This window comes from Equus caballus, chromosome 18 (genome assembly GCF_041296265.1).
Source record: "Equus caballus isolate H_3958 breed thoroughbred chromosome 18, TB-T2T, whole genome shotgun sequence".
Classification (NCBI taxonomy): domain Eukaryota; kingdom Metazoa; phylum Chordata; class Mammalia; order Perissodactyla; family Equidae; genus Equus; species Equus caballus.
The window spans coordinates 77,505,251-77,525,824 of NC_091701.1; the positions used below are offsets into that span (position 1 = coordinate 77,505,251).

Here is a 20,574-nt window from a genome sequence, read left to right on the forward strand (position 1 = left end):
CTTACTGTTTCCCATCTGTATATCTGGAGGAAATTACTCCCTACCGAATGCTAATTTTAGAGAGATTTTGCATCATTCAAAGTTGGAAGGGTACTATGTAAACAAAAGATTTATCTAAATAGATTTAATAAATGTTAATAATTTAATAAATATGATTAAGTAATACTATGCTTTGTGTGTGACAGTAATTAACTTTCAGTAAAATGTACTGCTCATGGTGTACAAAGAAATTCTGAAGCCAGACCCAATTTGCACTTATCTCTCAGAGATTAAGCAGTAAGTGTTCTCTTGATTCAAGTTAAACAATACCCAGCGGAAACCAGAGAACTCCACTGGGAGGGTACGGAAGTGTACAAGCACACTTTGCTTTGCACAAGATTCACAGTATGTAAACTGAATGTTGTCCCACTGCCTGACAATCAAAAACGTTGAGAATCTTTTGGTAAAGCGAATAGTCAAACTTTCTTCTCTTTAAATGTGGGTATTTTTGAATACACAGTTTTCTTAAAGTGGATTTCACCTTATGCCATATGATTTCTCACCACCACTCATTTTTTCAAATCCAAATGGAATTAAACTGTTTTACAGGTCTATGAACTGTTTTGCAACTTTCTTTTGTTACTTACTATATATGGTAGGCAGAATAATGGTCCCCGAGGATATCCACATCCTAATATCCATTCCCTGCGAATATGTTAGATTAAGTGGCAAAGGGGAATTAAGATTGCTGATCAACTTGACCTTAAGATAGGGAGATTATCCTTGTTACCCAGGTAGATTCAACATGATCACAAGAGTGCTTAAAAGTGGAAGGAGGCAGAAGAAGAGAGTCAGAGAAAGAGATGTGAAGTAGGGTCACAGATGCTCCACTGCTGCTCTGAAGATCACGGGGCCGGGCGGGGGGGGTGGGGGGGGGGAATCGGGAGGCATAAGCCAAAGAATGTAGGTGGCCTTTAGAAGCTGGAAAAGGCAAGCAAAGGGATTCCCTCCTAGAGCCTCCAGACAAGAACTCAGCCTTGCTGATACCCTTGATTTTAGCCTAGCAAGACTGTGTCAGACTTCCAACTAAAGAACTATATGATAACAAATGTGTTATTTTAAATAGCCACTAAGTTTGTAGCAATTTGCTTCATTAGCAACAGAAAGCTAGCTAATATAGTATTTCATAGGCATCTTTCTATATCAGTATTTATACCTATCTCATTTTGTTTTAATGGTGTTTAATATGTTTGACTTCTTCCAAGAAGACCTATCTGCCTGAAACTCAAATAGGGCAATGAGAAAAAGAGAAATGACTGCTAAGGAAACATAACTGAAAAGGACTATTGCAGCTTAACCTGGGAAGTTTATGTTATAGTTTTACCTCACATCCTTAATTATAGGTGGCATTTACCAACTCCATTTAATCTAACATTCTTTCTCAATTATGAATCCATGCAAAAAGTAAACCAAAAATTTTTGTATTTCTCATAATTTTATGATCCCCTCTACAGGAAATCTGTAAGACTTACCTCAACCATTCAAATAGCACTTAAACTTCCTTCTGTTCTTTGATTGCTTTACATTTTTAACTGTTACAAAATCACCTAATCATGGGGCTTCCTCTGGGGATAGTTCTCTCCAGGCGAGCTTTAAGGTCCTTACTCTACATTCCTTTGGAGCACAGGATCCCTGTACTCTGCTTCTTTTCTTCTATTATAATAACGTTTCTTAGTAGGCCTTTAGTATATTAACTAGCTGTGAAAAAGCAGCTGTGTGATTCTGTATAGAGTCAGAAAACGTGGGGTCCTCCTTTGCCTTGCATGGCCTTTCCAGAAATCAACATCTGTAAAATGAGCAAAACATACTCAAGCATCCTCTCCAGCTATTAAATTCTATGAGCCACAGAACAAACCTAGGTTCATTTTAAAGTATACCACTTTATCTTCCAAGTTATTATCTCCTTTACATTAAAACGTAAAGTAAGTAAACTCTCAGATGGCCCTTTAAAACAAAAGGCAAACCTTGCTTCTTAATGAATTGACTCCACTTTTAGATCCCATTGGATACACACCTTCCTGCTACATTTAACAGAGAAATAAGCTATCCTGGGGGCCAGCCTGGTGGCACAGCAAAGTGTGCACATTCCGCTTCGCCAGCCCGGGGTTCACCAGTTCGGATCCCGGGTACAGACATGGCACCGCTTGGCAAAGCCATGCTGTGGTAGGCGTTCCACATATAAGGTAGAGGAAGATGGGCACAGATATTAGCTCAGGGCCAAGTCTTCCTCAGCAAAAAGAGAAGGATTGGCAGCAGTTAGCTCAGAGCTAATCTTCCTCAAAAAAAAAAAAAAAAAAGGAAAAAGAAGAAAAAGAATGACGCTGTCTTGTACAGGCAGGAGATACGGTTTTAACACCAAGACCCGGGCATAGCCTAACAAAATCTGGTCTAGACGTCCTAATTATTACTAGAAAGAAAAGCTATGAACCAGAGACAGGTCCACAATACCTTAACCAGAAATCCAATGTCCAAAAAACTCTGAAACTAAAAGTTTTTTCATAACTCTTTTGGTGGCAAAATCTAATTTGACCTGAACTCATCTGACAGCAAAACCTGACATGAACTAGTGTGAGGTTATTTAGTTTTTACCCCTTTTGTGTGAATATTTATATATTTTGCTTCAGAAATAGTAATATGATTATGAGGCGGTACCAAAGGTTGCAAGAGAAGTGTTACACAATATACGGTTTATGCACCTTCTTCTAAAGATCAAAAAATTCTGAATTCCAGGGGTCAGCCTGGTGGTGCAGCGGTTAAGTGCGCACGTTCCGCTTCGGAAGCCCGGAGTTCGCCAGTTCGGATCCCGGGTGCGGACATGGCATCGCTTGGCAAGCCATGCTGTGGTAGGTATCCCACATATAAAGTGGAGGAAGACGGGCATGGATGTTAGCTCAGGGCCAGTCTTCCTCAGCAAAAAGAGGAGGATTGGCAGCCGATGTTAACTCAGGGATAATCTTCCTCAAAAAAAAAAAACAAAGTGAATTCCAAGACATATCTTGCCTCAAGGGTTTCAAGGGACTAGGAACCTATATTCTAAAACAACAACTACCATTTTTGGTAGGGGTCCCCAACTTCTAACTATTTTCTTTCTTTCCTTTTTATTTCTTTCAGCTTCTTTATGTACTTTTAACATGGACTTTGGGAGAGTAGTCTAGGAAGTTACATTGCTTACAAGACAGTCTACAGGTGCCTTAATAATTTCTTTAAATGGTGATGATTTACATTTGCTTCAAAAGCTTTAAGTCGGTTTTTTGGTAAACATACTCATATTGTACCCAAAGTAATTCCGCAAGGAATATCTTGCCTGCAAATACTCACCTGGCTCATCTTCTCAGTAGAGGAAGGAGGCCTGGGCTCTTTTAACTTCATACAAAGCCTCCAATTTAGTGCAGGGGAAAGTAGGTAAATGCATAAGAGGTGCTTTGTCCCAGAACAACTAGGACTTGGTGATATATTAGACACAGGTGGGGTATAAAGGAGAAGGAGATATCAAAAATGGCCTCCACATCTGCCTTGAACAATTGTGTCCTAGCGGTACCATTTACTGAAACGGGGAAGAGTGAAAGACAGAGAATTCTGAAGTGGAAGATATGATTCTGGTAAGATAAGACTTTTTTATGGTAAGTTCAAGATGCCTGTGAGAAATCCAAGAGTACATATCAAGTGAGCAGCCGAATATATGAGTACGGAGTTCAGAAGAAAGGTCTCAGCTATTGATATAAACTTGGGAAGGCATATGCATAATATCCAAAATCAAAGCAATAGAAAACATCATTGGAATGTGTATTAAGAGAAAGGAAAGGGCCAGGATCAAGCTGTGAGGAGCTCCTGCATCTAGAGATTGGACAGGCTGAGGAACAAGTAAAGACAAGTGCAGTGAGAGGGAGGAGAAACACATGTCTAGTGTGGGCAAAGAAAAGCAAAGCAGAAAGTGTTTCAGGAAGAGGGACTGGCCAATTAGGTCAGTGCAGCTGGGCTCTCACAGGATGAGAACTAGAAAGTGCCCACTGGCTATGCCAACACAGATGTCACTGCTGTGCATGTCACTGCTGTGCATGGCCGCAGTTTCAGTGGTGTGGTAGAGGACTGAAAACCAGACTGGAGTGGGCTGACTATGAATGGGAGATGAGGACATGAAAATAAAGTTCGTGTCAATGATTCTTTTGAAAAATGTTGTTGAAATGACAAACAGAGAAATGGTGCAGTAGCTGGAGAGGAATGTGAATACCAAGGGTGTGTTTTGGGAGGGGCGGGGGGGATCAGGGAGACGAGTCACAGTTGAACATATTTGTATGACAACAGCTCTGATCCCAGATGCACGGGGTATAAAGATAGAGGGCAGAAACCAAAGTCCTGGACAAAGTGAGAGGATGGCATCCAGAACATGTGTGGTGAGACTGATCTTCCACTAACAGAAAGGGTCTATATTTTTTTAAAAAAGGAAACAACAGGTACAGATATAGGCAGGATTACAGACTCTGTGGTGGGAGGATAAGAATACCATGTGATGGCACATGTAAGTGGCTAGGACTTCACGGTGGTATGCGTGCTATGTATTCTAATCTCAGTCCTGGCTCCGTTCATTCTGTTTCTTTATCTTGACACATTCGTACATTTTTGTAAACTGCCTTAAGTCCTTTTAGGAACAAGGCAGAATATAAATAAAAATTTTTAAATGTGGAATAGAAATGTGTTAGTGGACTATTATCCCAAATGCAAAGAGAAAATTAAACCATGTAAGATTCTATATATTCACCTCTAGTAAACTGTATTCTCTGGATAAAGTTCTTTTGCCTTAATAATTTACTGAAAGGTAAATTTGCAAGTCATAAGTATACTAACTCAAAAGTCAACAACTAAAACACACGTATGTTTTTCATCTACCATGTTCTAGGTATGCTAATCTAAAACTTCCATGAAAGCCCAAAATATCTTATTCTCTATTATATCTCAACTGCTTAACATAGTCCTGACATATAACAGGTACTCGATAAATATCTGTAGACAGACTAGGCCTACATAAATAAACGACTTCCTGTCCCGAAGGAGTTTACATACCCGCATGCTATCTTTCTGACTAGAATGATGTCTCTCTGTAAAGTAGACAGTACCCTCAAGGCATCAAAAAGCTAACTTACACCAGCAAGGCTGGGGCCTTCTAGTCTCATTCTGCTGTCTGACTTACTGGCTTAAAATAGGTGTAGATTAAAATAACAGCAATAATTGTAGTTACAAGGGTAATGATAATTAGTGATTAGAATGAAAAGACATTAAAATGGGGAGACAATAAAAAAAATAAAGGAGTAAACCTGTATCATAGTGCCCTGAAATGATTTAGACATAGAGTGAATCCAATATAAAATTACTACAGATTTTGTGCGTTCATACTTTCTTTTCAAAGTTTGAGTTGGCTGCATTTTATTACAATGTAGTAAACCAGAGTTTACACTGTGAATGCAGTAAACAATAATTTAAGACACTATGGTATTTTACACATGGTAAATGTTTAATAAATATTTGCTTTTTAGAGGCTCAGGCAACATGTTTACAAACGGATTTAAGGCAACTTTCGACTCAAACACTTGACTTAAAAGTAATTTATACACCAACATCTGCTACTTCCTGGATATCCTGCCACCAAAGCCTTTAGCAACCACTGACAAAGGCGAAGGGACACTCACCTTGCATGAAGCCTTGACAAACCAGCCACCATCAAAGGTTGAGGCCACTTCAAATCCCAACCCTCTCAGCCTTAATTGCGGCACCAGAGGCAATGGCTGACAGCACTATGGGAGCTGACTAGCCCCTTAAATACTGACCCAGAGTTCAGGAATTCAGTAAATTAATGCACTGAATAAAATCAGTAGGCTAGCCTAGAAAGTACGTATTATTTACAACGTTGTTACTAATGGGATAATGCACTCATTAAGTCATTGATTCAAAATATATTATAAACTCCTGGAGGTCAGACACCATGACTTATTCATTGGGACATCTTGTACCCAAAAAGCTAACTTACACCAGCAAGGCGTAAGTTAAGCGAATACTCAGCGGAAGACAGCCTTTGGTCTTAAGTTCCAATCCGTGGACTTCCAAATGATGTAGAAGATTCCTAAGGCCTGTAATAAAAGTCAGTATCAGACACAAAAGGAAAATGTCTTCTTACAACAGAAACTCTCATACATAATTTGCTAATGGTATTTCCTAACAATGAAGATGCTTTTACTTCATGTCACTTCATAAATGTTAGACGACCCAGGAAAGAACAGTCCCTTTCCCTTAGTACATGGAGACAGTTTTTGGTGCAATCAGGGACGCTAAGGCTTCATAGTCTGTTTTTTATGGCCTGCTAATTTAACCCTGAAAAGTATGAAAACTGCACTCTTCTGATTCTGAGAATCCTCTACAATGAATAGTACCCATGGTGGGGGTTAAACATGGTAAAATAAATGCCCAGCAATGCCCATTGAGCTCCTTTCTGTACATATTTTAAAAATGTATTTTTCTGGATTACTAAAATTCTCATGAAACATTTTGATGGATATTATAATACTAGCAATTAAATTTCAAATTCCCAGGTACTGCAACAATTTGTGCCTGTTATTACATGACAGAGTACAGTTTCTGATGCAAAATTCCTTTAATATTTTGCTACTATTCTTTTATTAAAATGGCCACTACTTTTTTGCAAAAAGGCAATATTACAGAAATATAGTTCAAAATATGTTGGTTTATTTTATCAAGCGATAACATCTAGTGCTTAAGGTCATCAAGGGGCCACATAACTGAACGGGGAGCATACATGCCAAAAAATACAGCTCTGGAGATATAAGTTTTACTTATTTTGAAAGCACTAATAACAGGTATTCTTGATTAGGAATGAAAATATTGTTTAACTCAAGTTTAAATACTGAGGTTATATTAAGGATCATCTATTAAATTTGCTATTCACTACTCAACCATTGAACACATTGTCATCATGTTTACTTCTTAATACCTGTAAAGAGAGAATTATTTTCTTTGAGCAATAACCAGGACACCTGCATTCACAGTATAATCTCAGGTTTACCATATTGTAATAAAATGTAACCAACTCAAACTTTAAAAAGTAAGTGTTAATGACCACACAATATCTGTAGTAATTTTGTATCTGAGTCCCTCCGTCCAAATTCCTTTTAGGGCTTTATATTATCTGCTCCCCTATACTTCGAGAATTTATGATCAGTATATGCCTGCATTTCCCAAAATTCTCTAGAATTTAAATTCCCCTGAAGCCTTTTAAGAAAGACCATTCTTCATATCCTAAGAAAAGCATTTCCCCAGGAGCACAAGTCAAAGAGCAAAGTAAAATTAACTAAATAATTGGTCTGTCTCCTCTCCTTAGAAAAGCTTTACATAGTCGAGCTGCACTGGTACATTGTTTTACTATTGCAGTGAGGAAAGAATTATTTTTCCAGAGTGGACTACATTGAGACTAGAAAGTAAAATAAATAACACATACTGGGAGAGAGCCCTGATTATTAAAACATATATATATTTATTTTTTCTGGGTAATAAATTAAATAAAAATTTTAAAGTGCTAGTTTCACAAATGATCTTAATCATACATAAATCTGTAAGAAAGAAAGAATAAACCCATGTACCCATCACTCAGTTTTAGCAGATATTAACATATTTCTACATTTGCTTCAGCTTTCTTTAAAATAAAAGGAAACGTTATACATAGTTCTGAAGGAGCTCCACTCAAACCTTTCTTCTCCAGTTAACCAATATTCCTAAATTTAATGTGTCTCATTTCCAAGTATGTTCTTATACTTTTACATATTCACTACATACATATGTATCAATAAACAATGCACGCTATATTGTTTTAAAACTCTACATAAATGCATCATACTATATATATAGTTTGGCAACTTGGTTTTCTCACTCAATATCATGTATTTGAGATGCATCCATGTTGATAAGCACAGATCTAGTTCATTCATTTTAACTACAGAATAGTATTCCATTGAATGAATAAACCATAGTTTATCCATTTCCCTACTAAAGTACAGCTGGACTGTTCTACCTTATTGCTATTTTAAGAGATGCTATAATCATTTTTGTTACATGTTTGCTTGGGTAATTGCCCCAAGTTTAGTTAAGAATTTGGCTCGACAAAAATTTAGCTTGTGAAAGAAAACCCTGGAATGATGGTTAACCACTCAGATGCCATTGTTGGGTCCAACCACCACCTTCCTAATACGGAGGTCATGTGAACTGAAGAACTGTATGACAACTCAGAAAAAAACAATATTTAAATAATATGTGCTAATTAAGGGGAACATGAGTTGATCAATTTGTGGAATTAATGAGACTAAAGCTGATCTTCTCTCTGAGCATAACTCACGAGCAGCCAAGTGAAACTCTACCAAACGGTCCCATTCTTTATCTCACAGGAATTGAGAGAACTGTACATTTTCTTCAAAAAAGAACTCTACAATAAAAGAGTAACTCTATAGAGAGCCCAATAAACTACTCATTACCTTGCTGACTTAAATATTTTTGCTCTACCCATATGCATCAATTACTTCAGCTCCTTTACCAACTATCCAGCTATTCTACCAATTATGTGATGCAGGAAAACATGAAGACATTATGTAAGGACGCACTGCTACATTTATAGAGGAACAGGAGATGGGGACAGGGAAATAAATGCAATACTAAAAACAACCACGTCACAGGTTGTTGCTATTTTATTTGTGGTTACCATGAATTTCTTAAAGACTGATATCCTGCAAAATCTACTACTTTCTTATTACTGATGACTGAAGTATTTGGTAACCAATGGAGAAGAGTTAAAGAAAAAAAATTTGTTAAAAAAAACTCTACTAGAAAAATCTGTATACAGTTGGAATATGTGGTAGGTTTAACTCCACAAAGTTATAAAAAGAGCTAAATGATTTCACAGTCTTTAAAATTCTCACAGCAGCTCTCCGAGTGTGGGAGAGGGGTTCAAGCTCACACTACATGAAAGCGGGCTTTCTCCTACACCACCTCAAAAATCACCAGTCTTTATCTTCCTTCCTGGTTTTTCAATTCATACCTTAACAAGTTTCATATTAATACAGAATAATAGAAGATTTCTACAAGTAGTCATATTCTTCGGAAGCACCTTTAGAATGGACCCAGCAATACTGAATTAAATTTCATGTTTTTCATGAAAAGGTAGAAAATTAATTGTACTCTTCCCACCTAATCACACAAAAACTAAAATCAGGTCTCAGAGAAGTTCTCAACATTCCCTTTGTTTCTTTAACAGTCAAAATGCCCAAAGTAAGTGTTTCAAATGACAACCTAAATCCTGAAAGGTTGAAATTTGGAGACGGGACTCCAGTTCACATTGCTTAAATTTATTTTAAAAAATAAGAGATTTACATAATGCCACTCAGATTTCCCCCTAAACTGAGCTGTTTGGTACTTTACTTTCTGCATCATTACCTTTTCAAATGTGAACACTGTGAAACAGCTTTGGACTTTTCTTGCTATAACTATGCACCTTGAATCTGCCAATACTAGTCACAGTTTGCCGACTAAGTAATAAATTTAAACTAGGAATAGATTCCATCAGCATCTTTTCCACATTAAAACGCCCTTATTGAATATCAAAGATACTACAGACCAACCTGAAATCGTCTTTTCTTTAACTATAAGTCAATGTATCATAAAATTACCTGTAAAATATTGCTTGATTTTAAAGTGAACTATAGTTCTTTTCTAAATATTCAGTTCTTTCCCATCATTCAGAAAACAAAGAGTCAGTTTGGGTCATGACATAGTTAAAGAAGAAATTACTAACAATAAAAATAACCAACACGTTTTGAATATTTACCATGTGTCAGGAACACGACATATGAACATGATTATAATATATGAACCATTAAATGTAAATGCACGACTATGAGGAAGGTACTTTTACTCCCAAAGAGGCAGAGAAGTTAAGCAACTTTCCCAAAGTCAAAGACTTAAGATGCTGTGACCCCAGGTATGTCCAGATGCAAAGCCTAGGATCTTAACCACTGTCCTTATATTATTAAGATTGAGATACTGCAATTTACTGCGAAAGCTAATATTTCACTGCTTTAAACTCTTTAAGTATTCATTAACTCAAAAGTCAAGTGGTCACTCCAAACCATTCACGTTCAAGATAAACTGGGAAAACAATGGGCCAATAGATTTGCTAAATTTTTGTACCTGTTCAGAATAAAAACACCTTACACGATTTTATTCTTAAAGCCTTTTAGAGAACATTTACAGCCAAGACATCAAAAAGGCAACAGACTAAGGATCTGCGTTTGTGCTCAAGAGTTATTTCCTTTTCCATCCTACACCAGAAAGAGAATACCGCGCTTGGATACGCCACTGGAGCCAGGGCGGTGCTCCTCTTCCCTCCCCATCACAGCCCTAAGCAGCAGCACAGCATTTACGCCAACCTGCAGCTGCTCGTCCCCGAAGCATCCCCGCACCCGGGGCGCCGACGTCAGCATCAGGACCATCTCCTCACCCGAGCCCCTGTCCTTTTCCTGTCCTCGCTTCTCAGAGCACTGACCACCCTCGGAGAGACCCGTGACACGCCAAAGGACTCGGCTAAACTACTAATTCCTCCCAGCAAAGTCATCCTCTTTTTCCGCAACCGCCTTTCAAGGCACCGAGTCCCTCGGTCCCCGCCCGCGGCGATCCGCATCCCGGGGCAACCCGCCCGGGACCTCCCACGGCCGGCGGCCAGGGCCCCCGCTTCACCTGCCGGCGCCGCGAGCGGGCGGCCAGCAAACCCTCGCGAACGAGGGGGCGGAGGGGAGCTCGCGGGCAGGCGGGAGGGCTCGGGAAGGGGTCTCACGCGGCGGCGCCGTCCGGGAGGGCGGACCGGGGCGAGCGGGGCAGCCGGGGCCGGGATTGAGGGCCGCGCTGGGTGCCCTCGACAGGCGGGCGCCGTGGGTCGGACGCCGGCTTCGGAAGGCGCGGAGGCGCCTCCGTGGGTCCCCGCAGCGCGCTCGCGGCCCGCGCCTCCGCCTGTCTCCCCGACCCGGCCTCCCGCACACAGGAGGCCCCGGCCGACCGGCCCTCCGAAGCCACGGGCCGGCCCAAGCCCGCGCCCGCTCACCTCACGCTTCGCCGGCGGCACCGCGGTCTCCATCCGGCGCGAGCGCGGCAGCCCGGCGGGCCCGCGAGATCAGCTGATTCACGGGGGGCGGGGCCTCCTGGCGGGGGCGGGGCTGCGGGCGGCCGGCGTGTGCGACGGCGGGAGGGGACGGCTCCCGAAGTTGGGGGGGGGAGGGGGGGATGCCGACGGCGTCTGATAGGGATCAAAATTAGCCAAGCGGCCTTCAGCACTGCGGGCTGGGCTCTCAGGAGTGCTGCCCCGCCCTTAGAGCAGGGCGAAGCCGCCGGCGCCGGGACGCACTTGGGCGATGACGTAACACGGAGTCGCCGGGCCCTGCCCCCTACTCGGAGCGCTCCGGTGGTGACAAACAGTGATGAGAACGTCTGGGGCGTCAGTCGTTTTGCTGCCACCCCAAACTGCAAGAGTCAGAAGGATAAGTTTGCTACTCTTTATAGTGAAAAGGCTAAAATATCTTCAAACTGCCTCCATGGACTGTACCCTGACGGTGGTCGCTCCCGCCCCCGCGAGTGACGTCATCGCCACGCGGCGCTGGTTGCCCCCGTGACCACACGGTTTTTGCTACTTAGTTGCCACCCCCAAGGATCGAGTGGGGTAGGGGGAAATGAATTGGCCTCTCCGATAATCCCCACAGGGCTCCCCAATATCCAGAGTAAAACCAGTTTTCTTGCCCAGCACGGTTTCACGACAGCCTGCTTGTCGCAGCCACAGCCCCACCCCGACTCAGCTCGCACCCCCAAGTCCTCTCAGGAAGATTTTCCCGAGCCGCCACTCTGGGCTCACAGTAGGTGCCGACTCTGCTGCTGGGCAGTGTGCCACCGCTGGACCTGCAAGCTCGTATTCAGACCATCGACGACAGATGTGCAGTCAGCGTCGGAAGCTGCTGTGCATAAATGGTGTATCACGTTCACCAACACTCAACTCAGTTGTCTCCTTGATCTTCCACCCACCTGCAAAACCGTTAGTTTGCGACAATTCAGCCAACCTTGTCCACTCTTGCACCAGTGCTGGAAATCACAACCCTGAGAACCAGCACCGCTGCAAACCACAGCTGTCCAATTTCAGTCGACAGTTCCGTGCAGCCAGGCAATCTTGCTAAGACTAAAACAGTCCTTACCACGTTGCTGCTCAGAATTTCTCCTGTTCCTGTCCCCTGCTGTTCCCACCCCGGACACTCTCCTAACTTCTTGCTGAACTCTACCCACCCATCCTCTTTGGTAAAAAATTTTAAAAAATAAAAGATAAAATACTTTGCCTTCTGCATTTCTGAGGAAAATGAGACCACTAGGGATGAATTTCCTTAACTCCCACCAGCCACTATTACAAAACCTACCTGCAGCCCCAGCCTTCCTTTCCTTCTCCCTCTTTCTCCTTGGAAGAGGGGTTCTGTCATCTCAAGGATGACAGCTGAACTCAGGATCAATCACTTTAGAGACTGCTTCATTACTTATCCCTTCTCTTTTGTGTATTTTCAAGTTTCGCCTCTCTTGTCACTCTAACTCTTCAGTATAGAAGCCTGTTCCTGCCTATCCCATCTTTAATTTCTTTTTCTTCTGTCTCCCTTCTTTTGCAACCTACTTTTCTATCTCTGCTTTCTGAACTCCCACTCTTGCTCATTCCAATCTGCAATCTGTGCTTTTTCAGATCTACTGAAACCAGTAGTCACCTCCTAGTTATGGAATCTAATGTTACTGTCTAGGAATGGAACCATTCTATGCGACCGTTGAAAAGAAAGAGCATGATCTGTATGTATTGATAGGGAATGATCTGAAGTTAGATTGTTAACAGAAAAAACAGCTGCATGCTGAGTCATGTGTATTGTATTCTACCAATTGCGTGTTATGTGTACATCTTTTCACAGGCAAGAGAGAGGTGATAGATGTATATCCTTGTCTTGTATATGCATATATTAGCTCTGAAAGGATACATTAAAAAGTGACTGACGCTGGGGAGGAGAATTGGCAACAAAGGGGAAACTCACCTTTCACTTTATGCCATATTGTATTGTTTGAACTTGTAATTCTACAAATATAGTTTAAGTATACTTTTCAACTTATTTTTAAAACTTTTAAATGTGAAAAAAGTGCATTGTTTTCAGTCTTATCTTCCTTTCCCTCTTCTCCTCCTAGACTTCTAGGACGCACTCCTTCCAGGTTTTCCTCCTATTTCTTCAGACTTTTACTTTACCTTTTCAGACTCTTTCACTTGTCACTTAAATTTATTAACTAAGTGTTTGTTGCACACTTAGTGTGTGCCAGGCACTATTCAAGGCACTGGAGAGACATGAAAATGATCAAAGCAGAGTCCCTGCTCTCATGGAAGTTGCATTCCGGTGGAGTGGAAGACAGTCTCCAGAGATGGCAGCTATCACTTGCTCCCTCCATGTATAAAAATACCGCTCTTGGGGGCCAGCCTAGTGGCACAGCGGTTAAGTGCGCATGTTCCGCTTCTCGTCGGCCTGGGGTTTGGACCACCCCTGGTGTGGACATGGCACCACTTGGCAAAAGCCGTGCTGTGGTAGGCGTCCCACGTATAAAAAGTAGAGGAAGATGGGCGTGGATGTTAGCTCAGGGCCCGTCTTCCTCAGCAAAAAGAGGAGGATTGGCAGTAGTTAACTCAGGGCTAATCTTACTCAAAAAAAGAAAAAAAAAAAGAATTAAAATATTAAAAAAAAAATACCACTCTTGACATCGAGATGGAGTTTATTTCCTCTCTCCCTGAATATGGGCTAGCTTTCTGATTTTTTTTTTTTAACTAAAAGAATGTGGCAGAAATGAAGTTCTGGGACTTCTGAATCAAGGCATCAAAAAGAACTGGCAACTTCCACATCCCCATCTGAGAAGCCAGCTGCCATGCTCTGAAAAAGCTTCAGTTATACTGCAGATTGATAAGAGACAATGTGAAGAGATAGGCCACGTGGAAGAGCATTAAAGTGCCAGAATGTGAGTGCAGCCTTCTGTGACATTCCAGGCCAACCCGGTTACTGGCTGAATGCAGCTGAGTGAGTGACATCAGCCAATGCCAAGTGTAGCAAAGCGGCCTAGTCAAGCCCTGCCTGAATTCTTGACCCGAATTCTCAAGAAATAATAAATTGTTGCTTTAAGCCACTAAGTTTGGGATGGTTGGTTATTCAGCAGTAACTGAAACAAGTGGGAAGAGTGAGAGATAATAAACAAAGATGGTGGTGATTAGGCTGTAAAAAGGCAAAATAGTAGAGGAGCTAAAAGCACATGCTGGAGCCAGATGGCCTGGTTCAAATCTCAGCTCCAGCACTTCCTAGCCTTGTGACCTTTGCATAAGTTATTTAACCTCTATCTATCTCAGTTTCTTCATCCATAAAACAGGGATAGTAAAGTCACCTACTTTTTGGATGATATGAAGATTAAATGTTAAGTGCTTAGAATGGTACCTGGCACATGAGCGCTATATAAGTGCTGCTGTTGTTGTTGTGAACAATAAAGGTAAAAGAATAGGTGAGAAGAGTGCAACTTATCTAAGGTGGGCAGGGAGAGCCTCTTCTAAGACATCTGAAAGGACATGTGGATACTGACACCACTCCGGGCAAAGGGAACAAGTAACTGCACAGGCGAGGAGGCCAGTGTGACAAGAGCAGAATGAGAAGAGGTTGAAAGAGGCTGAGTGAGGCTGAGTGAAAGATAAGAGATAGGAAATATGATAAGATCAAGTAGACAATGACCTGGTAGTGGGGACAGAGCCTTTGGGCCATGGAAAGGACTTTGGGTTTATCAGAGTGATGAGGGCAAACACTGGAGGGCCTTGAGAAGAGAGTGTTGTAATCTGGCCATTTTAAAGGGATGACTCTTCTGCTCTGTAGTGATCAGAGTGAAGGAGTTTAAAAGTTGAAACAGGGAGATAAGGAAAAGGCCTTTGGCAATAGTTGAGGCAGAGTCAAGACGGCTTTGCCTGGAGTGACAGTGGAGGAGAAAGAAAAAGGAGTCGGACTCCTGATTTGCAGTAGATACCCTTAACCAAGACTTTGCTTTCTGAGGTTTCCATTATCCCTGGTCAACCATGTCTGAAAATATTTAATGGAAAATTCCAGAAATAAACCATTCATTTTAAATTGCCTGCCATTCTGATGAAATCTCACGCTGACCTGCTCTGTCCTGCCCTGGGTGTGGATCATCCCTTTGTCCAGCATACCCACCCTGTGCTATACACGCGACCTGCCTGTTAGTCACTTAGTAGCTGACTCGGTTATCAGATGGGCTGCCATGCTACCACAGTGCTTGTGTTCAAGTAACCCTTATTTTACTTGGCCTCAAAGTGCAAGAGCAGTGATGCTGGCAATTCACATATGCCAAAGAGAAGCCATAAAGTGCCTCCCGTAAGTGAAAAGGTGAAAGTTCTCAACTTAAGGACAGATAAAAAAGCGTGAGCTGAGGTTGCTAAGATCTACAGTAACTTTTATTACAGTATATTGTTATAATTGTTCTATTTTATTACTAGTTATTGTTTCTAATCTGTTACTGTGCCTAATTTGTAAATTAAACTTTATCATAGGTGTGTATGTATAGGAAAAAATATAGCATGTCAAGGGTTTGGTACTATCTGTGGTTTCAGGCATCGACTGGGGGTCTTGAAACACATCCCCCACAGGTAACAGGCAACCACTGCATTTTGAAAGTTGGGCCTACAGTATTTGTTCACGGATTAGACGTAAGTTTTGAGAGAAAGAGAGGCATTAAGGCCTGAGTTATTGGTAACAATGCACTGTCACTTACTGGGTTGGGAAAGACTGGGGAAAAGAATACGTTTGGAGAAATGGGAGGAAGTACCAAATAATCCTATTTGAACATGTTATAGTTTACATAGCCATTAGGCGTTTGAACACAGATGTTACGTGGGCAGTTGCACATAGGAGTCTTGTGTTAAGGAGAAAGATCAGGGCTGGAAATACAGCTTTGGAAATCATCCACGGGAAAAGCAAGCAGTCTGGGGCCTGAGCCCTGGGGTGCTCCTCTATTCAAAGAGTGAAGAGATAGGGAGGAGCCGGCCCAGAATCCTGCTGGGTTCTCCGAGCGAGGAAATAACCTGTGTTTGAGAAACAGAAAGAAGGCAAAAATATCTAGGAGGGAGTGCATGAGAGAGAAGGATGGTAGAAAATGAGGTTATAGTGGTCATGGAGGGGTTGGTGGGCCAGGCTAAGAGTTTGCTTTTTATTCTAATTGCAAGAGGAATCAGCAGAAAGTGTAAAGTGTGGGAGTGACCTGATCTGATTTATATTTTTGAAAATTCATTGTCTAGTGCTTTATGTGTACTTCCTACTCTATTGCACAGAATGTTAAAAGGAACTGAGGGTTGAGATTAAGTAAGATTAGTGGGTTTTGTTTAAATTCATTCTGACTGAAGAGATTATGGGAGAGTCAGAAAAGAAGCAGGGAGACCAAGGAGAAGCAATTGCATTAGGCCAGATGAGAGATCGTGATGCCTCGGACTGGGGTGACAGCAGCACGCCCCAGCTGAGAATTATTGAGGTTTGAGAGAGTCTCGGGAAATACAATTGGCATGATTTAATGATGAATTCGATGATTTTTAAAAATCTTTACTGATGAATCATTTATTTGGAAAAGACAAAAACATCTCCACATTCTTTTCTGTTATGCAGAAAGTGAGACGTTTCAAATATATTAGTTTTCCTCTTTTTCAACAGAATTCATTTCAATCTGGTCCCAGGAACTGCTTCTCATTTTAGGATTCACGTTTTAGTAACACATATGCACCCATTACAGTCAAAAGAGCATACTTGAATTTTGGATGGTCATTCATTATTATAGTCACCATACAAACTGTAGGGGAGGAAGACATTTCCTCTACCCTCTCTGGATTCGTCTGGCCAGAGAACAAGTTAAATTCACATGAGACAGAATAGCAGGAGAAAATTAAACAAAGCTTTATAACATGTATACATGGGAGAGGTCAGGCAAACTGAGCAACTCGCCAAAATGGCCGAAACCACCACCCCATCCATCATATCCAGCTAAAGACAAAGGAGGATGTTGGGGGTGGGAGGAGTCAGTTACAGGAGGTTACCAGACAAGCACAATAAACAAATGCAGATTTAAGTCCTTGCCTTCCTCATTGATTAAGAGTTTCTAGAGATAAGGTCATCCCCCCTTCTTCCTGGTAGAGAGGGAGATATCTTTACAGATGTCTCTTACAAAGAGTAAGTAAATTATACTTTTCAGTTGCTTTCCTGTCTGCAAAGCAATGAGCCCCCAAATAATCATCATGCCAAACAGACATACCTTGGGATGGCCAATTCCAGGCCCCCACACAACATATGGTAAAAACCCTCTGGCTCTTCCCACCAGGTCCTTTTTGAGCGAGTCCTGGTCTTTGTAAAGCCTCTACCATCAACTTCATTATTATCTCCTTTAGTCAGAAATTTGATGTCTCCATTATCTTTTTCATGAACTTTGATTACTCTGTGAACTACTGGAATGTCTTGTCCTTCAACTTTAAAAACAACAATCTCACCAGCTCTAATTAGGGTCTTCCTGGAAATTTGTTAGGAACAGAAAGTCACCCTATGAAAGGCTGGGTCCACTCAGCACCACTGTGATCGGGCTCTTGCTGCCAGTGAGGACAATCGAGCTTTTCCAGATCATGAATGCAGAAGACACAATCATGGCAAAGTTTCAAACCTGGTAGAAGAGCTGACACTTGTTCCACTTTCTCAGGTCCCCACAGAGGTCCAAACCGGACACAGGGAGATGCTTCCCCATGTTGCTTGTGCACCATGGGAGGGTCTCTGGGTGCTGAGGCGGGCTCAGAGTGTCACAGACAGCTCTAGACATTATATTTGATTCATATGCTGCTTGTTTTTTTTTTTTTTTTGAAGAAGAAGAAGATTAGCCCTGAGCTAACTGCTGCCAATCCTCCTCTTTTTGCTGAGGAAGACTGGCCCTGAGCTAACATCCATGCCCATCTTCCTCTATTTTATATGTGGGACACCTACCACAGTATGGCTTGCCAAGTGGTGCCACGTCCACACCAGGGATCCGAACCAGCGAATCCTGGGCCTCCAAAGCAGAAGATGCGCACTTAACTGCTGCGCCACAGGGCTGGCCCCTGCTGCTTGGGTTTTTTTCTTGAGCAACTGATTAATGGAAATTTCGTTTTCTGAACCGGAGAAGACCAAGGATAAGCATTTTGGCATGGTTTAAGAGGTCTCTTTTGGACATGCTGACTTTGGGATACCTTTTTGGCATCCAAGTGGAAATGTCAAATTGGCAATCAGTGTTGTAGAGAGAGAAATCAGGGCTGGAGAGAGAGATTTGAGAGTCATTTGCACGTAAATGCCATTCAAAGCTAAAGAGACTAGCTGAAATTACCTGGGAGGAAAGTGTAGATAAGTAAGTATAGATAAGAAAGTGTAGATAAGAGTGGAACTGAGCACTGGGTCACCCAAACTCGAAAGGTGAGCAGAGGAGGAGGAGCTAGGAAAGATGATAGCAGAGGAGTCCCCACAGGTGTAGGAGGAAAACTAGGAAAGTGCCCGCTTCCCAGAAATCAAAGAGGCTTTCAAGAAGGCTGGTGTGATAAATGATATTGAACGCAGCTCAACAGTAAAGTAAGGTAAGGTCTGAGAGGTAGCCTTTGGATTTGGTAAGAGGGAACCTTTGGTTTGGTGGAACAGTAGACACAGAGGCTCCACTGGGGTGAGTTAAAGAGAAAACAGGAGGTGAGGGGGGCTGGCCCCGTGGCCGAGTGGTTAAGTTCGCGCGCTCCGCTGCAGGCGGCCCAGTGTTTCGTTAGTTCGAATCCTGGGCGCGGACATGGCACTGCTCATCAGACCACGCTGAGGCAGCGTCCCACATGCCACAACTAGAAGAACCCACAACGAAGAATACACAACTATGTACCTGGGAGGCTTTGGGGAGAAAAAGGAAAAAAAAAAACAAAAACAAAAACAGGAGGTGAGGAAGTAGAGGCATCTCCTTCGGGAAGTGTTGCCGTACAGTGGAATCAAAAACTGGGGCAGTAGCTGGAGGGAGTATGGAGTCAAGGTATAGAGTAGATACCCCAATCCCAAGCATTAAAAAAATCAAACAGCTGATGTGATAGCAAACCTAGATTTCCTACTGGAAAGAATCTGACCTGCAAGGAAAAAAAGAAAAGATGTCCAAACATGGATTTCTATATATTGTCATAGACTCAATCTGAGTTGAATCTACTTATAAGCTCTTTTAGCATGGCATGTGTTACACTAGTTTGCAAACCTATATGTCTCTCTTGTCATATTCTAAACTCCATAGTGTTTTTCTCATTTTTTAATTCTCTAGAGACTAGTACAGTGCCTTGCACTTTAGTAATTGTTCAATAAAATGGTTTATTGAGATCTAGCAATTTAAGAATTTATTGAATTGCAGTTCATTGATAGAGACATAAGTACTTGCCTCTCCTGCCAGCTGCCCTGACTTATATCGGTTCTATTTTTTATCCTCTGATTGATTGCCCACTGGGAGGAATTGAGGACTGCTTCTCCCACTTTCCAATCCTTAAAAGTCAGAGAAGACAAGGATCCTCCTGGGCTCAAAGGGCAAAAAGATTGAAGGCAATGGTTTACCTGCCCTGGGGCAATCCCTGAGTGAGTGTGTGAATGTGTATCTGTGTGTGTGTGTATGTGTGTGTGTGTGTGTGTGTATTGGAGGGGGTGATGCAGCCTCTGGAAGGTAATGATATTTGTGCTAATTTTAATAATGTGGCAATACAATATATTTTATAATGTACTATGTGAAAAATGCTTCATATGTGTATTTTATCCTCATAACAACCCCATGATAGGTATAATTATTCCTAAAATACAGATGAAGAAACCAAGGCCCACTGACTCGTCCAAGTTAATCTAACTACAGTACTCTAAGTGGCAGAGGAAGTCAGACCTGGGGCTCCAAATCTAGATCTCCAAACTCTAAATCTTCTGTTTTCCCCTTACTTCAACTCCCACTGGGTCAAGGTGTTGAATAGAGAGCTTAGCACTAAGATAAAAAGCAGGGTTCAAAAAAGAGATGATAGATGATGACAGAAAAGAAATAACCAGGTCGGTGAAGGCTGGTTTGAGAAACTGAGACGGACTCATGGGAGGGCCGTGTGCGGAGATGTGCCCCGGAGAGGGGTCAGGCAAACAGGACGTGAACACTGGGTCTGGGCTCCCGTCTCCCAGATGCGTGCATGTATGCCGGGGTTGGGGGTACAATCACACACCTGCATCAGTGCTATTATTTAATTCAACAGCCATTTATTGAGTCTGAAAAGAGAAGATGATATAGTTCATACCTCAAAGAATGTACTTACCAACTTGTTAGGAAAACAGTAAAAGCAGTGATTAGAATGCACAGTTCAGACAA

General features: G+C 42.0%; 1 protein-coding gene and 1 pseudogene across 10 annotated transcripts in view; both read right to left on the reverse strand.

The window, feature by feature from the left end:
• Window positions 1-11,448, reverse strand: part of ALS2 (alsin Rho guanine nucleotide exchange factor ALS2) — a 72,330-nt gene extending 60,882 nt beyond the window's left edge. For 2 of the 10 annotated variants that reach the window (XM_070241598.1, XM_023622393.2), the window contains exons 1-2: window positions 11,183-11,269; window positions 5,721-6,158 (exon numbers count right to left, since the gene is read on the reverse strand). The gene's annotated coding sequence lies outside the window, so the exon portion shown is untranslated. Of the gene's footprint in view, window positions 1-1,511; window positions 1,826-5,720; window positions 6,159-10,821 lie in introns of those variants that run through there. The other 8 variants (XM_070241597.1, XM_023622394.2, XR_002801361.2 and 5 more) reach the window with 8 other exon arrangements.
• Window positions 11,449-16,848: 5,400 nt separating this feature from the next.
• Window positions 16,849-17,949, reverse strand: LOC102148604 (signal peptidase complex catalytic subunit SEC11C-like; annotated as a pseudogene).
• Window positions 17,950-20,574: the final 2,625 nt, after the last annotated feature.